Here is a 9,606-nt window from a genome sequence, read left to right on the forward strand (position 1 = left end):
AAGAGATGTTGCAAAACTTGAAAGGACCCTCCCAGCCAGGAATGGATGGCAAAATCATTTCTGCCTCAAATGTGCTCCAATCCGTATGTCTTGTCTCTGCAGAAGCAATGATTAGAGCCATTAAAAGGGAGTAACTAGAGGTACAGAAAGATTAAATTGGATAGTCTTTTAAAATGGGGATGGGTATCATAGAATTGCAGGAAGAGACCATTTAGCCCAACAAGTTCTGTACCAACCTACGGAAGAACATCCCTCCCATTCCTCAGCCCCCTACCCTATCCCTGCAACCCTACATTTATCATGGCCAATTCACCTATCCCTGGACACTATGGGACAATTTTAGTATAGTCAATCCACCTAACCTGCACACCTTTGTAAAAAGAGGGTATAAACAGGGTGGTGGTATAACCATTTTAATTCAGGAGTCAATTACTGCAGTAATGAGTGATGATGTCATGGAAAGGTCCTCAAACAAGGTAGAACTTAGAAATGTTTAGGGGAAGCCACTTTACTGAGAGTATATTATGGGCCCCCAATGACTCAGAGGGAAATACAGGAGTAAATATGCAAACAGTTTGGAGAGGACTGTGAGAGTAATAATCAGATAACTATATTACAGGATCTCAATTTGCCCAACATAAATTGGGATAGTAATAGCATTAAGGGTTTAGAGGGAGCAGATTTCTTGGTGTATCTAGGGGAGTTTTTTGTATCAATGTGCAGAAGATCCGACATGGTGCTAGATCTGCTTCGAGGGAAAAAAGCCGGACAAGTGTGGCAGTGGGGGAGCATTTTAGCAATAGCGACCACAAGGTAGTACAGTTCAAATTTGTTATGGACAAGGAAAAAGACAGCTTGCAAAAATTAGTTTTGGATTGGGGGAAGGCAGACTTTATTAAAACAAAGGACGATCTGGCCAAAGCAGACTGGGAACAGCTGCTTGCGGGTAAGTCTATAGTTGTGTAGTGGGGCGCATTTAAAAAGAAGCTGGGGAAAGTACAAGTCCAACATATATCCTTTAATGGGAAATGTAGGAGCAATAAATTCAGAGAACCATGGATGTCAAGAATAATTCAGAAAAGACAGGAAGAAGAAGTGCAGCACGGTGGTTCAGTGGTTAGCACTGGTGCCTCATAGCGTCAGGTACCTTGGTTTGATTCCAGCCTCGGGCGACTGTATGTGTGGAGTTGGCACATTCTCCTCATGTCTGCATGGGTTTCCTCCCACAGTCAAAAGAAGTGTAGGTCAGGTCAGTTGGCCCATAGTATTCAGGGATGTATAGGTGAGCTGCATTAGTCAGGGGACCTGTAGAGTAATAGTGTAGGAGAATGGGTCTGGGTGGGTTACCTTTCAGGGGGTCAGTATGGACTGGTTGGACCTAATGGCCTGTTTCCACACTATAAGGATTCTATGATCTAAGAGAAAAGGCTTTTTGCAAGTCCAAAGGGAGCAATTCAACTACAGCCAGAGAAGAATATGGGAAGTGCTAGAGGGTACATAAGACAGCAGTTGGAAGACCAAAAAAGGGGCATGAGAAAGGACTTGTGAACGGGATCAGGGAGAATCATAAGGTATTTTACAAATACACTAAAGAGAAGAGGTTAACCAGGGAAAGAGTAGGGACCATTAGGGACCAAGAGGGCAACCTGTGCATGTGCAGCCACAGGATATAGAAAGGTTATTAAATGAATACTTGGCTTCAATCTTCAGTCTGGAAAAGGAGTACATAAGTATAGAATTCAGGAAAAGGACTATGAGGAACTTGCATGGTTTAGCATAGGAAATGAAGTGGCTTTGGCAGCTCTTTCAGGCTCAAGAACAAACTAATCCCTTCACCCAGATGAACTGCACCTGAGGCTCCTGTGAGGTAAGAAATTGCAGGGACTTTGACACAACTTTTTTAAATCTCTCTGGCCTTGAGGATGATGCCAGAATACTGAAATTTAGCTAACACGGTTGTACTTTTCAAGAAAGGTAATAGATATAAGCCAGGAAATTATGGATCAGTGAGTCTCAAACCAGTGTGAGGGAAACTATTGGAGAAAATGCTGAAGGAGTGAATTAATATCCACTTAGAATGGGTTAATTAGGGAGAGTCAGCATGGCTTTGTCAGAAGGAGGTCACGCCAAACAAATTTGTTAGTAATTTTCAATAACGTTCTCAAGATGTGTTGATGAGGGAAGTTCAATTGATGTGGTTTATATGGACTTTAGCAAAGCTCTTGACAAAGTCCCACGTGGCAGACTGATTGAGAAGATTAGAGCATGTTGAATTGAAGGAAACATGGGGAGTTGGATCAGACACTGGCTTAGTAATAGGACACAAAAGGTCGTGGGAGAAGGCTGTTCAAATGACGGGAGGCCAGTGTCCAGCTGTCCTCCACAAGGGTCAGTACTGGGACCCTTACTATTTGGTATGTACATAAATGATACAGTTGAAAATGTTGAGGACTATTTAAGCAAGTTTGCAGATGACACCAAGATTGGTAGGATGGTTAACAGTGAAGAAGATGGTTGTAGATTGTAGGAAGAAAGAGATGGATTGGTTGGTTGGGCAGAGCAGAAACAGATGGTATTCAACCCTAATAAGTGCAAGGTGACGCAAGTTGGAAGAAACAACAAAATGAGGGAATATTTAATGAATATCAGGGCACTGGGTGGCTTGGAGGAACAGCAAGATTTTGGGATAATTATTCACAGATCCCTGAAGTTAGCAGTGCACATAAATACGATAGTTAAGAAGGCATATGGGGACACTTGCTTTCATCAGTCGTGGCGTAGAGTATAAGAGCAAGGAGGCAATGTTGAAGTTGTACAAAGCATTGGTCAGACACAGCTGGAGTACTGAGTATAGTTCCAGTCACCTCACTATAGGATGGATGTGATAGCAGGAGAAGAGGTGCAGAGGACGTTTACCACATTGTTGGAACAATTGAACAATGAGAGACTAGATAGGTTTGGAATATTTTTCTTTAAAGTAGAGAAGACTGAGGAAGGAGCGTGATTAAGATTTATAAGATTATGAGCAGTACAGACAGGAGTAGAGAGCAGCTGCTTCTCTTGTTTGAGGGGTCAATTATGAAAGGGCATAGTTTTAGGGTAAGGGGCAGGAGATTCAGACGGGATTTGAGAGGTTGGTAAGAATCCAGAATACATTGCCAGCGAAGGTAATGTATTTCAGAAATCTGACAATCTTTATAAAATATTTGGATGAGCACTTGAAAAATCATAACATTCAATGATATTAGACAAGTGCAGGAAATTGGGATTAATGCACCTTTAGTCGTAGTTATGTCAGTGCAGGCTTGATGGGCCTTTTCTGTGCTGTATGACTCCATTTTTAGACAGTGGAAGGAAATCAGACCACCGGCTGAAAATCCACACACATACAGGGTGAACATGTAAGCTCCACACAGACAGTCACCCAAAGTTGGAATTGCACCTGGGTTCCTGGCACTGTGAGGTAGCAGTGCTAACTACTGAGCCACCATGCTGCCCAATGTCAGATACTATTGCTGTCCATTCTGTGTGAGACAGCCAGGATTCTTGGAATGGTTTGCACATGTTCATGTACATGATTTCTGTGTAGCCAACATTTAACACGTTATTGATTGCCAGGAGACATCATCAGGGGGCCCCAAATGAAAACTTGAAGCTAGCCTGCACTCCTTAACGTGAACCTGTCCCTCTTGAAGGGGAGAAACATCCTGACTGCACCACTTGGCAGATCTCATTGAAGACATCCTTCTTGAAGTCATACTGTTTCTCCCTTGAATTCAGCTTAGAGAATTGTTCCCTGAACACCGTGTATGCAGGCATAGCCTCCTGCGGAAAACCTTTTGTCTTATCCTCCTCCTCCTTCTTGTTCTGGCAATTCATCCTGTTACACGGGGCCCAGGTTCATTCTCCCAGACATGCTCAATTCTAGAGGAAGTTTTCCTAATGTAGATTGTCTGTGACCAACTGCCTTTTGTGGAAGACTTTATGTCAACAGAAAAGTGTATCAGCACCTACACACTACTCTCTGTGAAATTTTGAAATTTGAGAAACCCAAGAACCATAAACAAGTAGGGTTATGGCAGCACCCATAATAAAATCTAGCCTGCAAGTAGTTAGTGACTTCTTAAATTGTAATGCCAGAGGTTCCTTTTGCTGAAACTTTTATCTGTAAAAAAATTAAGAGAGGGCACTGCCTAATCATTGGGCTCCAAAATTGCAGCATTGGTGCCAACCTATTAATGCCTGCTCTTCTTAGATGTGATAGGCATTCATGGTGCACCCTCTAGTATCTGCATTAAGGTGGTATATAGCATGCTTCACATTATAACGCACGTCGACTGCATATATCATTTTGTGCTTCTAAAGACATCTTAGCGCTCAAGAAATGTTCACGAGTGAAACTATTTTCCCACATTAATTGTCTTCCTGGTGAAAACAGGGGAATGAATGAATGGATGGACTGGCAGCTGCAGAAATACATGGCAGATGAAGGGACAAAGGTTTAGCAGCTAGGGGATTCTAGCTGCTATAACTTGGGGGAGCAATTTTACGCATGTGTTAGCAAATATAAATATGTAAAATGTGATCATTTCTCATTGCTACAATCTACAAACACTTATGTTATTGATGATATCAAGAAATTATGTTGAAATGTATGAATATATAAATAACCCTGACAGGAAAACATTTTTCTGAAGAAGGGTCACTGGACCCAGAATGTTAACTCTGCTTTCTTTCCAAAGATGCTGCCAGACCTGTCGAGTTTCTCCAGCAATTTTTGCTTTTGTTTTGGACTTCCAGCATCTATACTTCTTTGGTTTCATTTTAATAAAACTGATGGTTAGTTTTCACTCTATTCCCTTACAAGGCGGGACATGCTGTATAAATTGATGATTAGCAGAGTTTACACCCATGATCAGATAGTGCACTGATTTAAAATGCAAGGCAAGATCCAGTGACATTGTACAGAACTCCCATAACCATTTTAGGACCGGCTGAAACAAATGCCGTACATGCTCTGACCAGAATGAACTAGAGGCATAACTGAGAAGGAGCCCCCAGGTAGTTCTTTCTTATTATTGTGTGGTGATCCTAGCTCTTATTAACACCCAACTCCGCCCCCACCCCCACTCCCACTTTTATCATGCAACCTCCAAACATGGACATTATTTTAATAATCATATTCCCCTACCTCCATTATGCCCACTCGCAAAACAATGCCCATACCAATCACTACTTCTACAGCCTTTAGCTTTTGAGACAAGGCAACAGCTTCCAATGCTTCATTGGTTGTGCCATTTGATCAAGGCAAGCAATCTTCAAACTAACTATAACTGTACAAAAAGTAGACTTTAATCCAAAAAAACTGAATGTTATACCCAAAAGACTCAAAACTGAATCATCAATTTAACTTTTGCTGATTTCTTTGTAAAACCACAGCAATAAAGCCACTGTATCTTTTCATGGTTGCATAGCAACCGAAAAGGAAGCAGTTCCGTCCTATTTAGTCATCAATCATCTATTGGATTGTATATTGTTATCTGATTTATTAACAGCCTATTGCTGTAGAATGGCCATTTCCTTTGGGTTAGTTGACACCAAAAATTTTTATCAGCAAGTTTATTTGTAGCATGGAGGAGATAATGTAATTAACCAAAAGCTTGTAAAATAGATGAAGCTGATAGTCACAATAACTTGCTAAACGAAGTGGTGCCAAATCCATTTTAGGCCGATGAATAAAATGATTGACTGTAAACTGATAACGTATCTCTCAATCCACTTGATTTTTTTTTAGAATTGAAGAAGGGCCTGTACTGTGCTGTAATGTTTTAATTAGGTAGGTACCCTTTCAATTTCATCTATTTAATGTTCTCCAACCCCACCTTATGTTTTGAAGTGTTACAGTTCTCATGAAGAAGTGTTTCTCAAGCTTTAATCCAAAAAAACTGAATGTTATACCCAAAAGACTCAAAACTGAATCATCAATTTAACTTTTGCTGATTTCTTTGTAAAACCACAGCATTACTCTCATTGGTCAGTAAACACAAGATGGACTGTACTGCAGTACTACAATATGGAAAAATTCATAATGAGGGGTGAGTGGCAACAAAGATGCAATTAAGAATTGACATCAGCCACTAATTCAAGATGAGTGGGTCGATTGTATTGTTTAAATAATTTTTAAAAAGCTGTGATCCAGGATAGTTAGATAGAATTTCACAGGTCCGATAATACCTCAGTTTTAAAATTCTCGTCCTTGTGCGCAAATTCCTCACGGCTTTACCAACTCCTGTCTTTGTAATCTCCTGTATTTTGTGCCTTTCCAAGCTTTTTCTATTCCTCCATTCTCCTGCATCCTCGGTTTTAACTGCTTCACTGTTGATTTTGCTTTTCAAGAATGTATTTTATTAATAAAATTTGTGGAAATACATTAAAACATATTTCCAATTTAATGCTACATAAAGTTCAATAAAATTTAACTTTTCTCCACGCATTTCTCTGAGGTATTGCAATACTCTTGATACGTACAATATATATGACATGTTGGGCATACAGACTGAGGGCAAAACGTTTCAAATTAAATATTACAGGAAGTGCAATTGTATTCATCTTTTCTCCCAACAACATGATCTACTATGAAGTGCCTCAGTATAATTTTTATTTGTTGATATTTATAATATACATTCCATGTCAGGCACATAGCCCTAGATGTTTTAACAATTTCCAAATCCTTGCTGTACTATGGCTGAAAGGCCTTAGACATCGAAAGTTCCCTGCACAGCTTTCCTGCTCACCACCTCAAGGCTTAGTGTATTACTCAAGCCATTGTCCTGGACCCTGGAATGTGTCAGTGTGCACCACCCTCACAAGAACAAGTCATGTACTAGAACAGGCAGGCTAAAGAGAGCCCTTCAATGAGTTGGTGATCCACTGACTATTGTTGATATTTCTTTGATTTAATTTTATTTATTTTTGTCACATGTACCTAGGTACAGTGAATAGTTGTGTTTTGCATACAGGACAGGTAAATCATAACATACAAGGAAATAAGGATGATAGAATCCCTACAGTGTGGAAACAGGCCCTTCAGCCCAACAAGTCAACACCAACTCTCCAAAGTGTATCCCACCCAAACCCATTCTCCATTACTCTACATTCATCCCTGACCGATGCAACTAACCTACACATTCCTGAACACTATGGTCACCCCCTCAACTTGCTGCGTTCCAGTGAAAACAAATCCAGTCCATCCAACCTTTCTTCATTGCTAAAATCCCTCATACCAGGCAACATCCTAGAAAGCCCTTCCTGTACTCTCTCAAAAGCATCCGCATCCTTCTGGTCATGTGGTGACCAAAACTGTATGCAATATTCCAAGTGTGGCCTAACTAAAGTTCTATAAAGCTGCAGCATAATTTGTCTATCCTTATACTCAATGCCCTTTCCAATGAAGGCAAGCATGCCATAAGCCTTTTTTACTCCCTTAGGAGAAAGTGAGGACTGCAGATGCTGGAGATCAGATTACTCCCTTGTCTACCTGCACTGTCACCTTCAGGGATCTGTTGATCTGCACACCCGGATCCCTCTGTATGTCAATACTCCGAAGAGTTCTGCCAATTCACTGTATAATTTCCACCTGTAGTTGACCTTCAAAAATGCATCACCTCACACTTGTCTGAATTAAACCCATTTGCCATTTTTCTGCCCATGCCTCCAACTGATCTATATCCTCCTGTATCCTCTGCTAATCCATCTCACTATGCGTAACTCCACCAATTTTTGTATCTTTTTATGTGTGTTTAAGCTTCTGTATCTTCTGCCTCATGGAAGAGGTTGGTTGAGAGTATTACTGGGTTAGAAGGAGTCTTTGGTGATGTTGGCAGCTTAGAGCCATAGAGCCATAGAGATGTACGGCATGCCGACCAGATATCCCAACCCAATCTAGTCCCTCCTGCCAGCACGCGGCCCATATCCCTCCAAATCCTTTCTATTCATATACCCATACAAATGCCTCTTAAATGTTGCAATTGTACCAGCCTCCACCACTTCCTCTGGCAGCTCATTCCATACACGTACCACCCTCTGCGTGAAAAAGTTGCCCCTTATGTCTCTTTTATATCTTTCCCCTCTCACCCTAAACCTATGCCCTCTAGTTCTGGACTTCCTGACCCCAGGGAAAAGACTTTGCCTATTTACCATATCCATGCCCCTTATAATTTTGTAAACCTCTATAACGTCACCCCTCAGCCTCCGACGCTCCAGGGAAAGCAGCCCCCAGCCTGTTCAGCCTCTCCCTATAGCTCAAATCCTCCAACCCTGGCAACATTCTTGTAAATCTTTTCTGAACCCTTGCAAGTTTTACAACATCTTTCTGATAGGAAGGAGACCAGAATTGCACACAATATTCCAATAGTGGCCTTACCAATGTCCTGTACAGCCGCAAAATGATCTCCCAACTCCTGTACTCAATACTCTGACCCAATAAAGGAAAGCATACCAAACGCCTTCTTCACTGTCCTATCTACCTGTGACTCCACTTTCAAGGAGCTATGAACCTGCACTCCAAGGTCTCTTTGTTCAGCAACACTCCCTCGGACCTCACCATTAACTGTATAAGTCCTGCTAAGATTTGCTTTCCCAAAATGCAGCACCTCACATTTATCTGAATTAAACTCCATCTGCCACTTCTCAGCCCATTGGCCCATCTGGTCAAGATCCTGTTGTAATCTGAGGTAACCCTCTTCGCTGTCCACTACACTTCCAATTTTGGTGTCATCTGCAAACTTACAAACTGTACCTCTTATGCTCACATCCAAATCATTTATGTAAATGACAAAACGTAGAAGATCCAGCACCGATCCTTGTGGCACTCCACTGGTCACAGGCCTCCAGTCTGAAAAACAACCCTCCATCACCACCCTCTGTCTTCTACTTTTTTTCCACAGCAACGAGAAGTGTAGATAGACAATAGTTAATAGGTGCAGGAGTAGGCTATTTTGCCATTTGAGCCAGCACCACCCTTCATTATGATAATGGCTGATCATCCACAATCGGTATCCTGTTCCTGCCTTATCCCCATAACCCTTGATTCCACTATCTTTAAGAACTCTATCCATCTCTTTCTTGAAAGTAACCAGAGACTTGGCCTCCACTGCTTTTTGGGGCAGAGCATTCCATATATTCACCACTCTCTGGGTGAAGTAGTTTCTCCTCAACTCTGTTCTAAATGGCCTACCCCTTATTTTTAAACTGTGTCCTTGGTTCTGACTCACTCATCAGCAGAAACATGCTTCCTGCCTCCAGAGTGTCCAATCTTTTAATAATCTTATACGTCTCAGTCAGATCCCCTCTCATCCTTCTAAACTCAAGTGTATACAAGCCCAGTCACTCCAATCTTTCAACATTTGATTGCCTTGCCATTCCAGGAATTGACCTCGTGAACCTACGCTGCACTCCCTCAATCACCATAATGTCCTTCCTCAAATTTGGAGACCAAAACTGCGCACAATACTCCAGGTGCAGTCTCACCAGGGCCCTGTACAGCTGCAGAAGGACCTCTTTGCTTCTATACTCAATTCCTCTTGTTATAAAGGCCAGCATGCTGTT

Source organism: Chiloscyllium punctatum, chromosome 20 (genome assembly GCF_047496795.1).
Source record: "Chiloscyllium punctatum isolate Juve2018m chromosome 20, sChiPun1.3, whole genome shotgun sequence".
NCBI classification, from domain to species: Eukaryota; Metazoa; Chordata; class Chondrichthyes; order Orectolobiformes; family Hemiscylliidae; genus Chiloscyllium; species Chiloscyllium punctatum.